At 41.5% G+C, this 23,303-nt stretch overlaps 1 long non-coding RNA gene across 1 annotated transcript; it reads right to left on the bottom strand.

The window, feature by feature from the left end:
• Positions 1-17,731: 17,731 nt before the first annotated feature.
• LOC121898014 lies at positions 17,732-21,779 on the bottom strand. Its single transcript, XR_006096334.1, has 3 exons — positions 21,492-21,779; positions 17,986-18,031; positions 17,732-17,864 (listed from the first exon to the last, which is right to left on the bottom strand). It is a non-coding gene; the product is annotated as an uncharacterized LOC121898014 (long non-coding RNA).
• Between the last annotated feature and the right edge of the window lie 1,524 nt (positions 21,780-23,303).

Genomic DNA, 23,303 nt, shown 5'->3' on the forward strand with positions numbered 1-23,303 from the left:
CACAAGGTAAAAGTAAAACATGGAAGTGCTTATTTAGTTATGCTACTTTACACCTGTACTCAACTACATTTTTTGAAGGAAATAATGTACTTTTTACTTAACAACATTTATTTGACAGTTCTGTTTTGTATAGGCTTCACCCTTTGAGGCTTGCTAGTGGGTCTATCCCTTGCATGCCCGTGCAGCACTGAGAAAATTCAGTCCACGCCCACCTGCTGGATGGGCCCCACTCATGGTCTTACCTTGAGCATAAATAATATTGAGAATTTTCTTCAGTTACCACTGCAAGCACCAAAGACCAACGTTATCCTAAGGAGAACGTTTTTGAAGATGGTGAGTGGTTTCCGGGTGTGTCCGGTTACATCATGAGCTTTGACCTGTTGCTGTGAGAATTGCTGGGACCAGAGCACGCCGGCCTGGCTCTCACACCACAGTCATTGTGCCTGCACTGTGCTCTCCTTCCTCAGGCCAACAAGCAGTGAAGAGCGAACTCTTTCGCTGCTGTAGCTGAGGATGTGTGGCCAGTACGGGACTCTTACTGGTTGTCGAAGCTCTGGACATCCTGGACCTGCTTGATGGGCCAGAGTCAGACGACTCCAACCCCTCCGTCCACATATCATGTGGGTTGCCCCTAGCTTCCCTCCTCCCAGCGGAGCAGCCAGAGCTCAATGATAGCTCCTGGAGATCATTAGGAAGGCAGCTGCCTACAAAGATCTCACTGTACTGCCAGCACAGGATGCCACTCCCCCAGATGAGATGAGCGGAGATTTTCCGCTGGTCCAGAGGGCCAGACGAAATCCCATGTGGCCTTGTTTTCCTGCCATCTGGAAGTACCAGGAAGGGGCAGCGGCAGAGCCAAGAAGCCTGAAAGCACCCGTCTCCAAGGTGGAGGGTTTCACAGATCACTGCTTCCCTCCTGTTCCCTCGCTGTAACTCAATCTGATGGCTTATTTTGGTGTGAGAGGGGCCAACAGGACAACAGCCACTTATCAATGCCCTTTCCAGGTGTTGGCAATGACCAACAACATCTCTTTGCTGGCTTTTTCACTGATGAGGTCAGCCGCTCTGTCGACGGCGCTGCCTCTGGAACAGGTGTCGGAGGTCAGCAAGGCTACCAGCACACTTCCATTCCATGGTGGATGCTATGAAGTCGGCGTCAGAGGAGGCAGAAAAGAGTATGACAGTATGTTACCTGGATTCAGCCTGCTGTCTGCCCTTAATGGCTGCCGTGACCAGTACAAATGGCAGAAATTCCCCGTGGTGGCTGCCGGGGCTGTGTCCTGCCCCCCTTCACCTCCACTGCTACCTCAGCCAGCTTTCCCAGCTGCGCAGCCGGTGCGTCAGAGGGGCTCTAAGGAGTGGGAGGTGTGTGTGTGCTCACTGTGTGAGCCAGCGGCCATTAACCTCTCAGTTAATAGGCAGTATGGACTCTGTGTCATTGAAGCAGCACATTTTCTATGTCACACCCTCAGAGTTTTTCCCCACACATAGTTTTTCTGACAAAATGTGTGATAATGAGCCCATGAGCGCCGCTGCTGCACCTCATGTGCACAGCACACACATGCCTCTGTGGCACTTTCAGTGTCTCCTCTCATCCCTCTGTGGGTGGGAGTGTGAACACACCTGAATACCATGTTTACGAGCCCTCTCCTCCTAGACGGCCACTTCATGATGCTGCTCTCTCCATGCATTACGCGCCTCCTCCCCAGCAGTGCCTGGCTGCGAGCCCATGTGTGATGCAGCCTCTGGGGGCTTCCACTCAGCCCTTTTGAGCCAAGCCCACCATGGGCTGCACCAGAGAACCCTCATGCAATGGCAGCGAGGGCTCTGGACTGGCTCGTTTCCATGGACTGCAACAGCAGTACAGCAAATACATGTGTGCCTGCTTTCAGGGCATTACTCAGTCGCGGTGCGTATGTTCAATGGATGGCTGGATGAGCAGGCTGATCAGCAAAGGCTACACACTGCAGTTAGCCCTTTTCCAAAGTTTCCAAGGACGACCTCTCAGATAGTTCAGTTTAACAAACCATCTGGCATGTCAGGTTAATTTAGTACCAGTGCACCCTCTTGTCGTTTAGTTACTCTCTGGCCCCATGCACTTTTTCCAGATGTGTGGAGACAGCTCTGGAGCTGTTAAGCAGGAAGGTGATGAAGGTATTATTTTATCTGGACAATCTGCTTTTGCTGACTAGCTATAGGGAGGAAGCAGTACTGCAGACAACAAAACTGATGCCACATCTGTCAAGCCTAAACTCAGCCAGCATGAGAGCTTGGCTCTTGCAACAGAGTGGAGGCGCTGATGTCTCTCCTCCTCACCTCACAATGGTGAGACGGCTCTCTGTCATGCAGGTGCTGGGCATGATGTCAGCGGATCATGTGGTGGTTCCCCTGGGCCTCCTCCACATGAGATGGCTGCAGAAATGGTTCATTCACATGCACATCGACCCTGTGCATCAGTGGACATGCATGGTTTCCACCCCCCTTTGTAGGTTCCAATTTAGCCTACTGGAAAAATCCCCACATCCTGTCAGCGGGGGTGCCTTTGTGCAGAGCTGCATCACACATCTCAGTGTACACAGATGCATCTCTCTCAGGGTTGGGAGGAGCAAGTTTGTCAAAGGTGGTGGGGAGAAAGGGGCCAGCTCATGTCTCTCAACAAACAACAACATACTGGAACTTCTCACAATGTGAAAAGTAATCCAGCGTTTTTCCCCGCTGCTGCAGAATCAGCACATGCTAATCCTCACAGCTTCTGAACATAGCCAGATGGCTGGTGTGCTAGGCATGCACACACTTACTCTTCATCAGGGCTCTGTATATTCCAGGAGAATTGAACCAAGACATTATGTTAAGAGGGGCCTTCATCAGGGGAACTGTAGCCTCCATCCCGAACTGGCCTCCCAGATTTGAGGCAGGTTCAGCAGAGCAGAGGTGGATCTGTTTGCCACACGCAGAAATGCAGAGTGTGCTCTCCGGTCCTTTTTGAGTGTGTGGGACAATCCTCCACTGGGAGTGGATGCGTTTGCACATTTGCCGTGGATCAGGAGGCTCCTATATGCCTTCCTACCAGTCCCACTGATCCCTCGGTTCCTGGACCGAGTGCAGGAAGCAGCTGGAGTGCACGGGCATGTAATAGCGGCTGATATCAGGCTGCCTGCGGGAACTCCCATGGCGTGGGGATGCTCTCTCTCAGGAAGAGGGAGTGATCAGGAATTATCCAATGATATGCCAGCATTTCTGGGTTTGGCTGCTGAACAAGAATGCTTAGAGAGGCTGGGCCTCTCTCAGGATGTTGTATGTACTAATGTGTTATTCCACTACTAGGAGCTTGGACCAGCCATATCTCATCTCCTCTGCCCGGTCTGTGCACTGGCCTGCTACGTCGCATACACGGCTGCCCTGTGCCATTTACAGCATCTGTTCATACACTACAGAGACCAATCTCAGGGGCCTGTTATACTGGCTGTCCAATGCTGTTTCACAGGCATATTTCTCCTCTGGGATGGATCCCCCAAGCACATCAGAGCACATTCCACCAGATGAATTTCATCTTCCATAGCTTTGCACGGGGGAATGACAGTGGAGGACATTTGCACTGCAGCTTTCTGAGCTTCCTACTGTTCTTTCATTTGTTTTTATCAGCGGGATGTCTCTCACTTTTTTATGATTCACTCTGTACTGAGTGCTCTGTCAGAGTGATTGATATTGGGGTATTTGGTTGTGCGCTCTACCTCCTGCTTCTCAGCACATGGAGAACTGTCTCTTTTCCCTACTCTGCTCCTCGCTGGACTGTTACTGTGCATTACCTTCATCTCTGCTTTCTCACAGCAGTAGGCTTTATTTGTTCCAAACTCTCATCCTCTCATACTGTGCCTTTGGGGGTCTTTCGGGTTCTGTGATGCACCATTACACAGGGTGCAATAGCTGGGCATGGAGTGCTCCTTGTTTTGTTTCTCTTTGAAGTAGGTGTGTGTCTGTGTTTGTGGTACCAGATGGACCTAGTGTGGAATGGACCATATCCTGCTTCACCCTTATCCCACCAGCGATAACTTTGGAGGGGAAAGCCTATACAAAATATAACGAAGGTTACAATATTGTAACCCTAGTTCTATAAGCACAGACTCTACTGGATTCTACCGATAATAGCTCCCTCCAATCACACACACGCATTTACCCACTGAAATTTGCATGTCTGTAGCTGGCCAATCAGGACACACACAGTTCCCATTGAAGGGTGGAGGCGCGCATCATGGGGTACTGCCTCCTCATCCCCCACAAGAAACTTTTCACAAGGGGGTGGGCAAAGATAGGTCTGTCACCAAAAACTCTAGGAGGAGACGGTTGCTGCATACATTTTAATTGTGGCATAAGACAGCCTCTTCTCCAGCATATACTGCAAGAAGGAGAGAATAGATCCAACTGTATAAGTCAAGGGATCTAACCTCTTTTCATCACACCAGTGTTAGAATCCCAACCACTTTGCCCTGTAACAGGCAATGGTGGATCCCTCTCCTGTCGCCTGTATGGACTGTACGACCTGTACAGACAGTTCAGCCTGCATTAGCCTGTCCCTCTCAGGAGCCAAAGCTGGAGTGGTTGGCCCAGTGTGGGCAACACACCTATTGTGCCCATTTCCTGTGACAGAGCTCCCCAAAATTGGGGGATGGTTCAACACGTCGAGTGGCGGTCTGAGGTTATCAGTGTGACCGATAACCATGCTTGTCTCACTCTCTCCAGCAGTGGGGGTATGAGATGAAGAGGATAATGTCATGAGATAAAGCAGCAAGCTGTCGGTGTTGCATCAGTTGGCAAACAGATCCACTTCTGCTTTGCTGAACTGGGTCCAAATCTGCTGCACCACCTTGGGTTGAAACCTCCATTTATCTGACAGGGGCCTGCCTCTTGACATGAGGTTGGTGCCCCTGTATTCCAGACCCAGAACGTGGAGGGCCTCCAGAGACAGCAGGTGCTCTGGGGCCTACAGCCAAAGATTCTGTCTCTTGGAGTCCAAGCGAAGTTTGGTGAACCACCTTTGCAGGCGGCACTTGGCAGTAGCCCCAGTGGAACACCAGGTGGGCTGCTGCCATGAGCCCCAGCACCTGCATGACAAACTGCCTGCTGTAGGGCTGTTCATCTGTGTTCTAACAGAAAAGCCCATGGCTTGATTGAATCTATGACAACTCCCAGATATTCTGCCTGTTGGCATGGCTGGGGGGCGCTCTTCTAGTTGATTGCAAACCCTAATTTGGTTAGGTGTAAGATCAATTGGGCTGTGTGGAACATGGTCCCATTCTTTGGACTTGGCCATGACAATGAGGTCATCTCGGTAAAAGAAGACCCTTATGCCTTGGCTGCCCAGTGGCTGCAGTGTCCACACATCTGCTGAAAGTGCAGGGAGCCAGGGAGTAGCTGAACAGTAGCCTGTTGTACTCGTAGGCTATCCCCTGAAAGGCAAAATGCAAAAACATCCTTGTGTTTCAGTGCCACCTCACCATGAAAGTATGCATCTTTCAGGTCATTAGTGGTGAACCAGCCACCTGGCTGAACCAGTTCCAGTAACCTTCTGATGGTTAACATGTGTCTTGTGGGTGATGCACTGGGTTAGAGTGCAGAGATCCAAAATGGGTCTGCTGTCCCTTTTGTATATTGTGAGTGGGAATGACAGACAGCCTGTTTCGTAGCAGGTCTTGGATCTCTGCGGAGAGAAAATCCATCCCCTCTTGGGAGGATAGATTTATCTCCTTGACGTCTATGGATGGAGGAGGGACATGCCAGAACTGGAGAGAATAACCCAGTCTCAGTGTTCTGTCCATCCATTCTGTCAAAGCACAGCTGCGTAGCCATTCCTCATGAGATTATGAGTGGTTTGAGTGATTTAATTGATTGGGATTTAATCAAAACATTTTCAATGCATACATGAACAGAAGCTTTACCATGAACATCACTCAAATGACTGTCGAAAGGAGTGCTTCCATTGAGGTGTTCTGTGGAGCGGCAGCAGCAGGGGCAGACTGCTTCTGCCCTGCCGGCACGTTCTCCTCGCTGTCGTATTGTGACACTGCGCCTCATCTCTTCTTTCTTCTCTAAAAGAAGGAGCGAGTGGCAGATGGCGGCTCAGCTGTGTCTTCTCCACATCCAGCCTTTTAAAGTGCTGAGTAACTCACTCCCTCAGAGGTGATAGGAGCTCCCAGGAGGTCCTCTTGGTCCATCCTTTCCAGGGTGGTGAGCCACAGGTGAGTGGGGAGTGAGGGCCCAACTTGCTCTGCCGCCAAGGACATATTTTTGAGGAAGTCCTGGCAAACAGAAGACGGCAGCAGATTCCCAAAGATTGCTGAGGTCACGGATATGGACAAGATGTTGTCATCATTGTCTGTTAATGGAGGCGCTGGTGTTATCTCAGAAGAAGTGGCCAGCTGCTCTGGTGGCGGCAAATCGTTAGTCAGTGGGGGGAGGGGCGGATCTTCCATGGGGAAGTCAACATCAATTGTGAGGAAAGTTCCCTTTCCAGTCCATGCAGGGCGGTGGCTGCTAAGTGCCATTCTCTGCGTGGTTGTGTCCAAGACACTCCAAGCAGAAAGCATGCAGGTTGGCAGTGGCAATAAGGCCGGGGCATGACGCACATTGATGAGCTTCTTGAAGCAGTGACTCCAAATGTGGAGATAGCAGTTCAGTGGGCAAACTTGCCATCACTCAAGGAGAAAGAATGCAGAACCGTAGTGACACTGTCTTATATACAATGTGGAATGCACATATGTGGTAGGCGTGTCCTGATTGGCCGGCTATGCATGTGCAAATTTCAGTGGGGAACGCATGTGTGTGATTGGAGGGAGCTATTACCCATGGAGTCCAGTAGAGGGTGGAGCCTGCGTGAGATAGAACATTAGTTATGTACTTATGTACTATAAATCCAGACTCTATGAGTATAGGCGCAGCCCTCTAAGTTCTAGGCCCCACTGGCTCCGTGATTAGCTGAAGAAAAAACTGTTCTGGGAGCCAATTGTCCGGTCTCAATATTATTTATACTCAAAGTGAGACTGTGAGTGGGGCCCACCTCACAGGTGGTGTGGACTAAATTTTCTCAGTGCTACTCAGGCATGCAAGGGATAAACCCACTAGCGAAAGCCTTAGAGGGATGTGCCTATACTCATAGAATCTGGAGTGACGGTATGTAACTAATGTCATGGTTTGTGGTTACATTGTCAGATTTAACAAAGCATTTGATAATCTTATAAAATATGATTATTATTATACACTCAGTTGCCGTTTTAATGCAATCTACAACACCCCTACAACAAATCCTAACTTCATGAAGGTTAATACTCTGTGGTGAAACAGCTTGTGTTTATGTTTTTTTTGGAGGCTGTAGGTTGTGGAGCTGTTGAATTGTTTTGCATTATACTGAGAGGTGTTACCTTATACCAGTAATAGATCCACTTCGGTGATGCTGTCACAGATGAGCTGGTCTAGCATGTCTGATGTTGCTATTTCTGGAAACATACATGTCTTACATGGAAAGTATAAACAAATAGTTTCTATTCAATCAACTACTCTTTGTCCAGTTGTGCTGTAGCAGGGAACTGTAATGTTCCCAAACATGCACATCTATTTTTCCAATAAGGTAAATTTCCCCACTTTTTCCACTATTTACTCCTTTGAAACAAGGCTGGTTTTAGCCATTTTGGTGCCCTAGGTGAGATTAGGATTTGCTGGTAATTTATTGATATATTTCAATATTGATCTAACATACTACGGTATGCTACGATGCCAAGTGGCTCATGCCAGCCAGAAAGCTAATGCACATGGTAACCATGACAATGGAACTCTATCTTTGATTGGCAACTTGCTTTATTTATGGCTTTACTTCAGAACTAGTTGCCCAAGTAATCGTGGTGCATCCAATTTCAGTAGCTGATTTAGTTACAAATTAACTAGTAGTTACTAAACCTCTAGTGTTGACTTTACACCCTAACTTAGGAGAGAACTTACACATAGCATGTGTTGTGCTCTCTCCCAGGTAGCCCTGATCTGGTAATTGATGGAGGACCTATAAAGAGGGCAGGAATGTGGCTCACAGTCTCTCCCTTCTCCATTTCCCAGCCTGAGCAGCAGTTGTTTTGTTCTTGTGTTTGTTTGCTGTGTTTTAGCTTTGCCTTTGTTAGTTTTTGGTTTGTTTGGTGAGTCTGGTAGTTCTCTTTTCGCAGCTTTCTTTCTGTTAGGTTTAGTTTTTATGTAGATTTAAGTTAGAGGGGAGAGCCTAGATCCTATGGCCCTTTGTGGGTTGGTCTGGGTGTGTCCTCTCCTTTTTGTTCTTTTTGGCTGGCTTACCAGGTTTTGTTAGTACTAGTTGTTGTTTGTGTTAATAAATTGGTTAAATTATGTTGGGCCTTCTGTGGATGAGCTGTTTTTAGAGGGTCATAACACTGAGTCTAGCAGCTATTGTAGCATCATTATCTAGCATTAGCTTCACTACTACTCAGCTAGCTAGTTACTACAAATGAAACGTCTACACACAAAACAACATTTTAATGTTAACATAGCATACCTCTTTATTGGGCTTTTTTTCCTCCTCTTTTCTCAGTTTTTTTCCTTGCACTCTAGAAGGCTTGGACCTTTTTATTATGAAATGAAATGTGAAAATAGATATCTGACTCTTAACATCTGTCCATCATTCAGTTAGTTTAGCAATCTATGGCACTTCTTTAGTCCCAGACATGGTCTGTCTATGATGTGCATCAAATAGCAACACATCCCTCACTTTCAGTGTGCACAGTGCAAGTGCAGGCCATGGCAGATGAGGAGGGGCACCCACAGACTTTGAAAATATGATTCTATATCTGTTGTATTTGGCATACCTCCAAAATGTAGTGCATTTTGTGAATGCATGACATGTTCAATTCAATTCAATTTATATGGTGCCAAATCATAACAAAAATTATTTTAGGGCACTTTTTACATAGAGCAGGTCTAGACCATACCCTTAAATTTACAAAGACCCAACAATTCCCCCATGAGCAAGCACTTGGCTACAGCGGCAAGGAAAAACTCCCCTTTAATGGGAGGAAACCTCAAGCAGAACAGGGCTCTAGGTGGGCAGCCATCTGCCTTGACTAGTTGGGTTTAGAGAGAAGGAAGGAGGGAGGGAGAGAGGGGGGAGAGAGACACAGAGAAGCATAGTAACAATAATAATAACAATAATAGCAATAACAATGACAATAATAAAAGAGATATGACTAGTAATAATAATAATAATAATAACAATAACAGCAGGAGAAGGTAACCATCCCCGCACCATCCCCTCGGACTCTGGATTTTCCTGAGACGAGAAAGCACAAAAACTCAAAGAGGCCAAGCTAGTAACATGCATTAATGGTATATGAATGCATACAGATGAAGAGGAGGAGGAGAGAGGAGCTTAGTGCATCAAGGGAAGTCCCCTGGTAGTCTAGGCCTATAGCAGCATAACTGGTCGGCCCTTAAATGTAGAGAAGATGTCTGCCCCCTGGACCAAATCTGGAAGATGGTTCCACAGGAGAGGGGCCTGATAGCTGAGGGCTCTAACTCCCATTCTACTTTTGGAGACTCTAAGAAGCACAAGTCAGCCTGCATTCTGGGAGCGCAGTGTTCTAGTGGGATAATAAGGTACTATGAGATCTTTAAGATACAATGGTGCCTGACCATTAAGGGCTTTGTAGATGAGAAGTATTTTAAATGCTATTCTGGATTTTAAAGGAGGCTAATGCAGCGAAATGTGATCTCTTTTTCTTGTTTTTGTACATGTGCAGCTGCATTCTGGACTAGCTGGAGATTCTTTAGAGACTTGTTAAGGCAGCCTGATGATAAGGAATTGCAACAATCCAGCCTAAAAGTAACAAATGCATGGACTAGTTTTTCTGCTTCTTTTTGAGACAGGATGTGCCTGATTTTTGCAATATTACACAAGTAAAAAAAGGCAGTCCTTGAAATAATTTTTTATGTGGGAGTTAAAGGACATATCCTGAGCAAAGATAACTCCCAAATTCCTTACAGTGGAGCTGGAGGCCAGGGTAATGCCATCCAGAGTAGCTATATCATTAGATAATGTGTTTCTAAGGTGTTTAGGGCTAAGCACAATAACTTGAGTCTGAGCTTAGTAGCAGAAAATTGCAGGTCATCCACGTTTTTATGTCTTCAGAGAATGCTTGGAGTTTAGTTAATTGACTGAATTCAACTGACTTCACTCATAAATATTATTGGGTATAACAATGAGTTTTTCCAAATAATACTACTTAAAGAAAGCATATATAAGGTGAATAGCATTGGTCCAAGCACAGTACCTTGTGGAACTCTGGGCCTTGTTTTAATGATCTAAAGCGCACGGTCTGAAGCGCATGGCGCAAGTGCATTTAGGGTGTGTCCAAATCCACTTTTGCTATTATAAAAATGGTCGATGCGCTAGGCACATGGTTCAAAGGAGTTGTCCATAGTTTGTGTATTCAGACCAGGCTTTTGTTGGTCAATAGCGCAATTGCTCTCTGCTGCCTCAAGATAGCAATGCGCCTGACCACACCTCATTTTAAGACCAATACGCCCATGGGCGCTCTGATGGGCGCAAGTGCATTTGCTATTTAAACAACGTGGGCGCTAGACAGGAAAATGACAACTGCATCGGTTTTAAAATAACAAAGACACTATCTTAAGCCCGGCGCAAAGCGTTGCACTTGGTGCTGCTTTGCGCTGCTTTGCGCCGGGCTTAAGATAGGGCCCTCTGTTATAACTTTTACATGCATGGAGGATTCATCATTAACGTGTACAACCTATCCCAACATAGAATTTTTGTTTCAGGAATAAAGTGAACAGTCTATAGACATTTGTTGGCTTTTAGGTAACACTGCTTACCACCATGGTAACATAGCCAGACTGGCTCATCTCCCAGCTCATATTCCCTACCACTTACAGATGTAAGGATAGGTTAAATGGACACAGGTCTGGTCCATTGTCCTTACTGAGGCTCTCCTGGCTCTCTTTGCCTCTTGACCTGCTGACAACTCAAGCCTGCTGCAGTTGCTTCACAGTAAGTTGGATGATATATATCATATACAGCAGTATTCCATAAATCAGCTCAGTAAAAGGATATTCAAGTGACTGCACAGTAAATATAAAACATCAAGTATCTTCCGTATACAGCAACCTTCTCTCCCACAAATTCTGTTCATATGCAATAATGATTAATGTTCACAGGTAATGTTCTGTGCTAGTACCAGATGTAATGTGATCTTAGTGCAGGTAATTATTTTGAAATGAAGGCACTAATGGTTAAAGAAACCATGACTTGGTAGTTTAAATTCAAATGATTAAATGTTTAAATTGATTGGCTTGAAACTTCAGCGACTTCTGTTTTTTAATCTTTCTGGTTATTTGTATTCAGCCATTTGGCAACCATTGGGGTGTGGCAGCTTGTTGCTAAGGTCTCAGGGTTGGCAGTTGGCAGTAAAAATGCCTAGTTTAAATTCAGAGCAAACTGCACCCAACTGTATAATTTCAAGAAGAACTGCTGTCAAACTATATTCATCGGCTTCAGTCTAAAAAATGAGCAAAAAAAAAGTTTTCCATACCACGATTTTTGAAGAAAAAATAAAACAAGCTTCCTATGATTACAACACACTGAAAAACTAAGTAATGATTTTGTCGCATACTGTACATGAGAAATTACTGTTGCTTTGTGAGGGTGCATCAAGTCTGCCCTCAATATTGCACTGATAACTGAACCACAACTGCTGCCAAAATCCTGCTTGGAATCAGGACAGAACACATCATCACACACTTGCTCCCTCATATAACGAATTGCCTCAGACTTGCACTGCATATCTGGGCCCTGTGCTCCACCCAAGCTTGCCATATCATTTCCAAACTGTCAACAGATGGTAGGTCTTTCTCCTTCACTTCCCTCATTTCATGGAGTGGTCTGTGGTCTGTCTACCTATCTTAAGGAATCGCCCACACTTTCTATATTTAAAATCAGGCTCAAAACATTACTTACATAATTTATAATATCATCATTCCCCTTTCCACTCTACATGTCCTTGCTCTCTTCACCTCACCCCCAAGGCTGTGACATTACTTAACTTCCCCTCATCCACCCACAACACCACACAACTGAAATGAAACATTTAGACTGAAATGAAACTCCTGGATTACAGTGACTCACTCTTGGCTCAGGTATCTTCATGTTCTCTCTGCACCTCTCTTTGCCCTGTGCAACTCATGCCCTTGTCTACGGCCTTCCCAAATTGATGCATTCCACATTCTTCCTGTTTTCCCTCCAGCCTCTAGGGAGCAACACACCCTCATCTCCAAGTTGGCTTCAGCCCTACTCAGAGCTGCACCATGCATCTTTTGGGTGTGCTGCACCTCTATCCTTGTACTAACCTTTGACCACATGGCTGCAATTTCTCCATGTCCTAGCTCTTTAACGACATCTTATCCCCACAGCAAGGGCTGCAGAGTCACTGCTGACATGCCATAATACCTTGAAAACTTATCTTTTCAGACAGCACTCCTACAACCAAACATCATTTACTAACTGTAAAAAAAGTGGATTTTGAGTGTCCTTACGAAAATATCAATCCTCAATATTGTACACGTTATCAGCAATGCTCTCTTATTGATGACCATAATTCTTATACAGTGGAAACCGCTTATAGTGATCATGGTTACAGTGATCAACCGCTTATATGGATCAAAAAGCTCAGGACAGAACCATTCCTATACAAATGCTCTTTAAATAATTTGCTTATACTAATCAAGTAGTCCGCTTACAGTGTTAATTTTGGGTCTTTTCTTACATAAAAGCATGGGGGAAAAAAAATAAAATTACAGTAATTCTATTTTATTTTTATCTTACTCCCATGATGCATGCAAGGATGTGTAATTAGTGGCTGTGGCATCATTATCAAACGTTGCAGTTCACCTCCGCAGGGTTGGATGGAGTTGCGGGGTATGGTTGTGGGCATGTTTATTTGTAACCACCGTGAAACAATCAGAAAATAAGGTTTTATTCATCTCATTCACCGGCTTTCTCACTCATCCACTTTCTAGCTCGCTCGACCACTGCTTCTGTCTCTCGCTCTCTCAGCTAGCTTGGGCACATTCCCTCTTTCTCTTGTCTTTTTTAAAATGAGTCAGGAAGCCGTCAGCAGCTGAACAACTGTAATGTTACTGTATTTTGAATAAAGTCAATAAAATTCAGTAAATAGTGAAGCCACCCATTTCATTACTTTATATTCATGTAATAAACATACAAATGTCAATTAGATAGTAATCTGCACGAGAAATAAAGAAAAAGAAAAAAAAAGGGTTATAATAACCATCCGCTTAAGGTGATCAGTTTGATCAATTTGTCCCGTATGGGCATGATCACTATAAGCAGTTTCCACTGTATAAACAAGGTACTGTAGTGTGTTCGCATCGGTTATATATGCAAATATATACTATTCTCACTTGTTGTGCCCTGTTCTGGATAAGAGTATTAATTTAATGCCTAAAATCCAAAATATGATGTCAGCATGTTAGTTTTTTTTTTTAATCACAATTTTATTTATTGTTTATTTATTGAGACATTATTTGGATTTCATTAAATGGTATGTATGCATGTGCAAAACTTAGAGCCTACAGTACTGTGCTTTGAGCTAATGCTAATATAACCATGCCAACGTACTCACAATGACAATGCTGATGATCATAAGGTATAAAATTTACCATGTTTAGTGTGTTAGCATCGTAACATTTGCTAATTAGCACTGAAGACAAAGTACAGCTGAGGCTGATGGGGATGCCATTAGTTTTACAGGTATATATTTTTGGTCATAAACCAAAATACTACAAAATTTTGAATTTTGACCTGATGATGGCACTGTATGAGAAGTTAAGGGATCACCGAAGTTACAGCAGTTTATCCTGAGAGGGGCATGAATGTTTGTACCTCAAGACATTTGACTGAAAAATACAAATTCCAACTCTACAGTGGTGCTTGAGGAAAAGTCAGGGGATCACCAGTCATAAAAGATTCATCCTCCTGGGGCCATAAAATGTCTGTGCTAGATTTCATGACAATCCTTGTTGTTCAGATATTTTAGTCAGTTTGCCATCTAAGAATGTATGGATTTCTCTGTGTTTTTCTTAAGTCATATTTTCTCAAGATGCATACAGAGAAATAAACTCACAAACAAATCTCCTCCAGTCTGGAATGACTTCCATTTCATTTGCAAAAATTGAGCAAAATAAACAGCAATTAATGGGGCCTGAATGGAAACAGGCATGAGAGGCAATGATTCCTGCTTTGAAGGAGGGCTTCTAAGAGCCCCCAGCTCCTTTCATGTATAATAGAGTAATAAAGCAGGCACTCTCTCAAGCAGGTACAGTATTTCATTTCCATTCCCGCTAGGCTAATCAGTATGCCCTCAGGAATGATTTCCCCATGTTTACCCAAAGACTGCAAAATAATACTGACACATACTGTGATGAAGAGGGTCAAAAATTGTCTAGATTAAAGGGGGGGGGGGATTTAACTGAGTCATTGCTTTATTTTACAGTAAGAAATTCTTCAATCATGCTTTTTAATGTAATTTCAAAGCAGTGTCAAATCCATCTTGATGCCCCAATATAGAAGCATTATTCTCATTTTAAGCTATTTATTACAATGTGTATTCGCTCTACTATTGAGAGAAATACTGTGAGATTTTTTTTTCCAGGACAAAATCAATAAGACAATTCAAGTACAAAGTGTACAAGCCTAGTGCACTAAAAAAAGTGATTACAAGACTGCCAGCTGACGATGGTGCCACCTGCCAGGGGATGTTGTAGAACTTCAAAATTGTACTGACTGGCCTAAGGGGTGATGTTTCATTGATTTAACCATGTGACTTGTGGGATTGATGCATCTCACCACTGCAATCTAGCCCAGGCCTGAAATTACCACCTGCCAATGCCTGTAAAATCTTGTCTTTAACCCCCCCCAGTCATCTCCAAAAGAAATATTGCATGTTGCATGGTACAATCAACATTTATCTGTATATTACTTCAGTTTTTTTTCCCTGCAGAACAACATAGCATTATTTTCTTGTCTTCAAACATACCTCATGCCAAACTTGACAATAATTTCTCTGAGAACTGCTCCAGTAAGTTGTTATGACAGCTGGTCCTGTCTGAATAAATGGCTGCTGGCTACAGAGAGCTTAGACAGAGCTCCAAATACAGGGAACAAGGTAATGAGAAATTCATTCATCTTAATGTAAATGATGTTGAATGTAAGATAGGACTTATTTTAAATAAAAGTAATTATTCAGATCATTCAGATTGCCGAAATTAAATGGAAAAGTTACTTTATGACAGAACCATATCAGATTATTATCAAATTAAATAGTGTATGTGCATGTTGATGTACTCAGTGAAGTTGTTAAAATAAAATCTCTATGAGTATTACCAATCAGTCATCATTAATATGTTCTGACATCATTTTGAAGTGCTCTATGCAAGAAATCTTCACACGTATCCACAGATACGCACCAAAGGTAAGAGAAGTGCATCCAACTTCAAATTACATTCATACATATCCTGTTTAGTGATCTTCTGTTACTGTTCTGTGCTAAGGCTTTATCTCCTTAAAAAGGTTGCACTAATTCATATTTTTATATGAACTATGGGTGAAATTACAAATTAAAAATGTAAAAAGAAACACATCTTCAAAGGTATACTAATATTGCTCTGTGTCTGCTTGATGTGTAAATTGGCAATTGTTTGCTCACACATTTGTCATATAAACTTTTTAAGGTGACAATATCTCATAATATTGTATTTACAGCCAAAAAATCTATAATACAACTTTAAAGATTAGCACAATCTACTGATATGCTGATAGATGATTATTTACACGAAGCATTCGTTATTTATAGGGTATAATACATTTAGAGTCCATATGCTTTGTCTAGACTTTGTGTCTGGTACTAAAGTGAATTAAGTTAATTAATTGCATTTTCAGACTTCAATAATTTCTTTGACTGCAAATACATAAGAAGGGTTGAGTACATATTAGGGGTGTGCCCGAATACAAATGTTATTCAGCAAAGCACAAATGGTGTTTTTTTTTTGTTTGTTTGTTTTTTGTTTTACAAATATTTGTTTCACACAAATATTTTTTAAATTATTTGTTTTTCGGGAAGAAAAAAAAACAACAAACCATGTCAAATACCAGCGCCCAGGTCAGATACATTACTACTCAGTCTTTCTTCTCTGCTCCGCTGTTATGTCTATCAGCAGGTCTCAATGAGGGGAGTAACATCCACCTGCTACATGACGCACATTTCCTAATTTGGACATCACTCCTGGAGTTGGGGGTGTTTCCCAGAGATAAAGCTGAGCTACTGACACATGACTGCACAGATACGAAGGGACTCTCCATAACCTGTTGTTCCCCTATTCCTTTCAACATAGTTAGGTTGTAAAACATAGGCAATAAATTAAAAGTGCAAAACAATAATCACCTTTGAAGTTCTTCCCTACATGTTACACGGTGTGCTGTCTCTGTGTTAGGGGTGTATAAATAGGTAGAGGTCTGTCTACAATGAGGTGATGAGTAAAGTTTTAGCTCAGTAGTCAGCGCAGTCGTCTATAATCTGGGAGACTTCAGTTCGAGACCTCCTTCGTAAGGCAGTTTATTCATGAACACTTATTGTAACACTTTCATTTTCTAAACACTGAAGCTTATTATTCTGTCTTTAAAGATGCTACCATCTGGCAAATCATTCTTGAGCAGCATAGCATTGTCATCAGTCCCTCTGACTTTGCAAGTGCCTTAAAAATGTCTGCACTTTGCCCTTCATGTTGCTTTTGAGTCTTTTACACCCTGTTTTACATCACTTACACTGCAGATAGCCTGGACTGGCTTTTAAGTTGACAGATGATGGCAGACAGATTTGGTTTGAAGCACAGGCCCTCTGATTAGGAGACAGTTTCAATTAATAAAGACTGTGTTCAGCTAATGCTGTCATTATCCGTGCTGTCATTAACAGTGCATGGGTGATTGACTGGCACCCCTTTTTATGAACTTTTGCCCCCTATGCAGTTAGTCTTGTTAGTGTAATAGCCTATCATATGTGTTAAATATTCATTTTCGAACACTGTGTGTTTCTATGTGTATATCTCCATGATGTCATTACTTATTTACAATTTATGGGCGTTGCCTATATAGGTAGGTTGCCTATATGCATCAGGCCCTTTCACACTGAGCTAATGTGGGAAGAGGTGGTTTCCTCCATGATGAACTGTTTCACAACTGATCCCATTATTTCCAGGCCTGTGCCTGGCAGTGGCTGTAAAAGACATAAAGTCTTGGTGCTTAATCCTGTTAGTGCTGCAAACCTGACACTGCTTATTGGCTCCGTGGTAGTGTGTGAACATTCAGGACCTAACTGTTTGCCCTCTAAATATACTATATGGAATTAAATTATTACAGTCATACTTTACTGCCATTACACTGATATGGGCTGTTTGCTCTGAGAGGAACAAAACATGGGCTGAGAAAAAAAATATTGGTATTTATGTGGTCTTAAGTGCATATGTATACATTAAATAACAATCATGATTATTCCAGAACAATTATAAATATAGGAAATAAAATTTATGTTAAGGACACACTCTCGAATGCCATGATCATTGAGGAAGGAAACTGAATGTTTTATTATATCTATTTCAGGTCTCCTTGATAGAGGGCGGTATGATGACAAACGTAGTAAAGTTACTCTGCAGGCAAAGATGGATTGGCTTGTCAGCCTGGGGGAACAGAAGTAGCTCTTTGGCAGGTCTTTGTCAGGACTGGGATCAGGGGACCACGCCTAGAGGAGGGACACCAATGGTTTAAGGTGATACTAAAGTGTAAATAGGACAGTAATATTCACTGTGGCATAGAGACCACACACTATGACTGCTGAAATGGCTATATGTCAGATGTGGTACCTTGAAAGACAAAGCAAACGTCAGTCAGGGCTCACTTTCACTTGGTCTGAAATGACAGAAAATCAGGGAATAGTTATTTTTTTGTTAATTGTACTAAAATGGGAAGAGACTGTTTGGTTAGAGGCAAGAGAGAGATTCTTGACCAAAAGTTTTAATGCCACCCACTTTGATACAGAAAATCACAACATCTCACTTGAGAATAAGTGTCCTATTGCAGAGGATAATGGACCAATCTGCATGGTAATGGATATATTTGGAACGGTAAGTGAGGAGTTAGACAAAGCTGAAATGGGCTGTCATGGTTTGGTAATTGTGCCGGGGAAAGCATACAATTGCTTCACATGGAAAGATGAATATAGCATTCAAGAAAAGGGGACTCTCAAAGACAAAACAGACCTGTTTGAGAATATCAACTCTTAGATAAATCAAGGTTGTGAGACCTTAACATTTAATGTGTACTCTGCCTTTTAAACGTTAATTTCTGACAACACTTAAAATACTAATACTTCTGAAACAATTACACTTTCCTAGTTTTTTTAGTATTACAAATTTTTGTAAAGAGGCAACACCAAATTTAAAAATATACATCTCAGTTCATGGGTTATTGTCTTAGTTTTATAGGTGGATATATTTTTAGTTTTAAATGTTTAAACTCTGTGTAAAGGAAAATCAGAGATTTCTTTTTAAACATATTATACGTGTTGGAAAATAATTGCTGAAAACGTGAAAAGACTGAACTATGTAGAAGTGAATTGTGTAGTTAGCACATTAAACTGTTTTTCACCATTTCTGCATTCAGGATTTTTTGTGTGGGCCTGAAATAGTGGCTTGATGATGTAAATGGGTGACTAGCATCAGCATCTTCAGTGGACATGACCCCAGCGTTTCAGAGCAGAAACGCTGGGGTCTATACTTGGCAATTTTTTCAATCATTCAAATTTAGCTGAGTGGTTAATTGTACATTTTTCTGTGGTGTGACAAACTCAGAACACACGTATATTATTGGTTTACACAGACTTTAACTAGATATATTTTTTGTCTGGGACTTATGTTGTTTTTCATACACTCATATGCTGGTGAAATATTTAAAATTCTAACTCTGAATATAATAATGTGACAATGTTACGTATTTTTTCATGAAAGGTGCAATACAATTTATGTAAAGTTATAATCATATTTATGTGTACATAATGTACTTTAGATATCCTTGTTTCTAGAAATAATGTATTGAGGATGTGGTACAATTGATAATACAGTGAGTTAAATCAAAATGTTTATTAATTAAATGGCATGACCAGACAACTATCCTGTTAAAGGTTAAATTGATTGTATAAGAATATGTTGTTTGTAGGTTCAAGTAGAGTGTTTAATGTTTCAGCTGCTATCAGTACTTGTACATCTAATCCTCATAATAATGTGTTTAACAATACATGACCTCTACATGTCAGTGGGCACTTGAGTAGAAACCTTGAGGCATAAAATCTCACTAGAGATACCAGAAGAAGAATCTTAATCTTTTAGTAATGTTACATTTCAAAGAAGCATTTTTCAGTTTAAATAAATGATGGATGTGTTAAATTCTTGTCCCATAGTACATTTTAGCAGTTGGTAGACACACACACACACACACACACACACACACACACACACACACACACACACACACACTGCCCTATTCTCTTTTGATACTGGTCCATTATCAACTTGATGTTGTATTCCAAACTGTAACACACACATTATTACCCGCTATCCTGATGAACACATTAAGCACATTGTATATGGCTATGCACGTTGTACATTTTACATGTTGCACATGGTCAAAAACTTGTTTCAATTCAACCGTAAGCCTATTTGCAGATTCCTCTACATCCTAGCAGCACGTTTTTAGGGCATTATTGCACAATCGCAATAAAATTACCTTACGGCACAATCCACTGTCAAAAACAACAAAAATATGTTATTGCATTCTATATGGATGTGCAGAAAGCCCAATTTGTATTTGTATCTGTATTTGTTGAGGCAGCAAAATTATTTGTATTTGTATTCGAATAAAAGTGGAAAGAGGCTTAAAAATCCTGGTTTTGTTTTTGTTTTTATTATGCTTTTAATTTTAGAAAATTAAAGTGTCACAATAAGTGTTCATGAATAAACTACCTTACAAAGGAGGTCCCCATATCGGGTCTTGAACTGGAGTCTCTCAGATCATAGATGACTGCGCTGACTGAGCTAAAACTTTACTCATCACCTCATTGCAGACAGACCTCTACCTATTTATACACCCATAACACAGAGACAGCACACCGTGTAACGTGTAGGGAAGAACAACGATTATTGCTTTGTATTTTTCATTCATTGCCTATTTTTTTACAACCTAACTTTGTGGAAAGGAGAAAGGGAACAACAGGTTATGGAGAGTCCCTTGGGGGCTTTTTGCATGTGTCAGTAGCTCAGCTTATCTCTGCGTAACACCCCCAACTCCGTGAGTGATGTCCAAATTAGGAAATGTGCGTCATGTAGCAGGTGGATGTGACTCCCCTTGTTGCGACCTGCTGATAGACATAACAGCTGAGCAGAAAAGAGAGACTGAGATAGCAATGTAACCGACCTGCACACTGGTATTTCAGATGTTTTTCTTTTTTCTTCCCAAAAACAAATAATTTTTAAAATATTTGTATGAAACAAATATTCGTAAAAAACCCAATTGTGCTTTGCCGAATAATGTATTTGTATTTGGGCACACCCCTAGAATTCTAGCACCCAACAACACAAAAATTGCAAGTATTTACACCTATAATCTGCAAAATACACTTGACCTGTACATATACTGTGGATTAACTGTTGCATGAACTTAAAGAATGCTACAACATATATAGCATGTGATTACGACAGACACAATTTACCAAATCTCAATATGCGCCTAAATGGATAAGTGAAACAAATCTGCCCCAGTATACATATAGTATATTTTATTATTTAGAAAGCGGAAAGAAAGTGGGAATTCCTCCATAATATTTAAAATAACGCCCTTGAAAAAATTATATATTAGATTACTAACATTTTTTTTTAATATAGGCTGTAAGACATTACATTGGTATGTTACATGTATCTTCCAGGCCTATTTATTAACCACACAACAAACGCAATTTTATCCAAATATGCAAATTATCCAGTTATTATAAGTCCAAATATGATCTACAAAGATACAATTTAACATAGCTAGAAAGCTAATGGTTAGCCTGAAACAATTTAGGGTAATTTGGACACTTGATATTTTATATATTAAAATAGTAAATCAAAACACCACTTTAATGTTGTAAGAAACCATTGGTTGCTAGTTAACAAGGAAAGCTGGCCTTGGTGAATTATAAATGCAATCCTACTCATGTTAGCTAGCAAGCAAATAGCAAGAAATCAAGCTTGTTCTACCAAAAAATGTTTCAGCTAAAATTAATAAACAACTGTCAAATTGATTCAATCAGATTCAGTAAACAATAACATACCTTTACCTGTGTTATTTTTCCATCTCCAATTTTCTCTTCTTTCGCCCTTGAGTGCCACTCCCAAATTTTCTTTTAGGAGCCATTTATGCAGTTACTCTGTTCATCTAAATAAGTTGCAAATGGAGATTTATTGCCGCATTAACCTCTTTCTCTTTATACATCCATGGCATTAACCAGCAGCAGACTCAAAAGATGACGCTGCTACATAACAACAATCCGTTGACCAAACTACCCACAATGCCGCTAAGTTACCATGGTTACACACTTTCGTTGCTGCTGTTGCGACTGTAAAACAGTGGACAAATTGTTTTCAGCGTCACACAACTCCCACGAAACCTCACTATCAGAATTTGATCCATTCGGTCCGATAACAGTTGGAAAGTCTAGAAGAGCCACACGATTAAATTATTTCATCCCCGTTCAAGTTAGCAGAGGGCTAACTGGAAGTTAGCTGCTCGGCCGGCGGACGTCTCTGGCATGCATTCATCCGGCCAGTATGGGAAAGTCGCCACAGATTTCAGATTTAAAAACTCTTTATGTGATCTACAGAGAGATTTATCTGGCTATGAAAGGCTTAATCAGCATTGTATGAACTTGTTTGGCAAGGGCTTAAATGTAAAGGATGCTCATTTATATGTAAAAATCCTGCACTATAGTGTGAGGAGCGAGCCACACAGAAAGTCACACTGATTGTGTGGCCCCCCCTAGCAGTTGTGCCCCTAAACAACTGCATAGAGTGTTTATGCCAGGGGCCAGCCCTGGACAGTACTGTACAGGACTGATTGTGATTATGGCTTTTGAGTATATTGCTGTCTATTTTCACTGATGTGCTGGACACATTATCATTACTTTGTCATCAGAATGAACTGGTTGACTGCATGTGCCAACTGTGCACTGTGCAGTTCCAAAAACAAATATTTCACCACATATCTTACTTGTAAAAAAAAAAAAAACCTGACTGTTTTCATAACATCACCACTGTTGGTGAAAAGGAGACATGCAAGTATTTAACATAAATTAATCAATTAATTATTTATTATTAACATCAAAGTAATTATTAAAAAAACAACTGTACATTTTCCAAACTGAATGTCCATGTTTCATGTAAAACTACAAAAAAGCTTTCAGTAAATTATAAATGAATTACTGATTTGTTGTCAAATTTAATCAAACATTCATACTTAACATTCATAGATGCACTTTCAATTAGGTTGAATGATGCTCCCACTGAGTGATAACCTGTTTCATCATGATAGATCCCTGTTCTCCGAAGGCATTTGTCACATACAGTCTGAATCATGCTGTGTTTAGTGCATTCTGGCTTGTTGACAGACACTTTTTTCACAGACCAATGAGCAATAAGATGATTATCTAAAAAATAGATGCCAGTCAAATGCATTACACAAAACAAACATCTACTGTAGTGACACATGACAAACAACATATAGACTGCACTATTCACTATTGATGTCAAATGACATAAATTTATTTGAATTGTAACAAACTAAATAATGTTGTCACTCAAAATTCCTCAAAAAATATACTACAGCAATTCTGCAGAGTTTAAGATAATCATTACTATCCACAGTTCTGTAGTACATGCAGAAGGCATGGGTAAACTGATCACAACAGGTTGAACATGGTTTTTATGGGTAAATTGTATTAAGTGCCATAATAAATTATATCAAAATGAAATAATGAAATATCACATGAAAAATGTAATTCAGATTTGCAGTATTTATGGATTGCCTCACTTGCTCTTAACGGAGATATGTGCTAGGTATTTGGCACAGGATTGCTGTAGTAGCTGTTTAGATA

The sequence above is a fragment of the Thunnus maccoyii genome, chromosome 5, assembly GCF_910596095.1.
Source record: "Thunnus maccoyii chromosome 5, fThuMac1.1, whole genome shotgun sequence".
In the NCBI taxonomy this organism is placed as follows: domain Eukaryota; kingdom Metazoa; phylum Chordata; class Actinopteri; order Scombriformes; family Scombridae; genus Thunnus; species Thunnus maccoyii.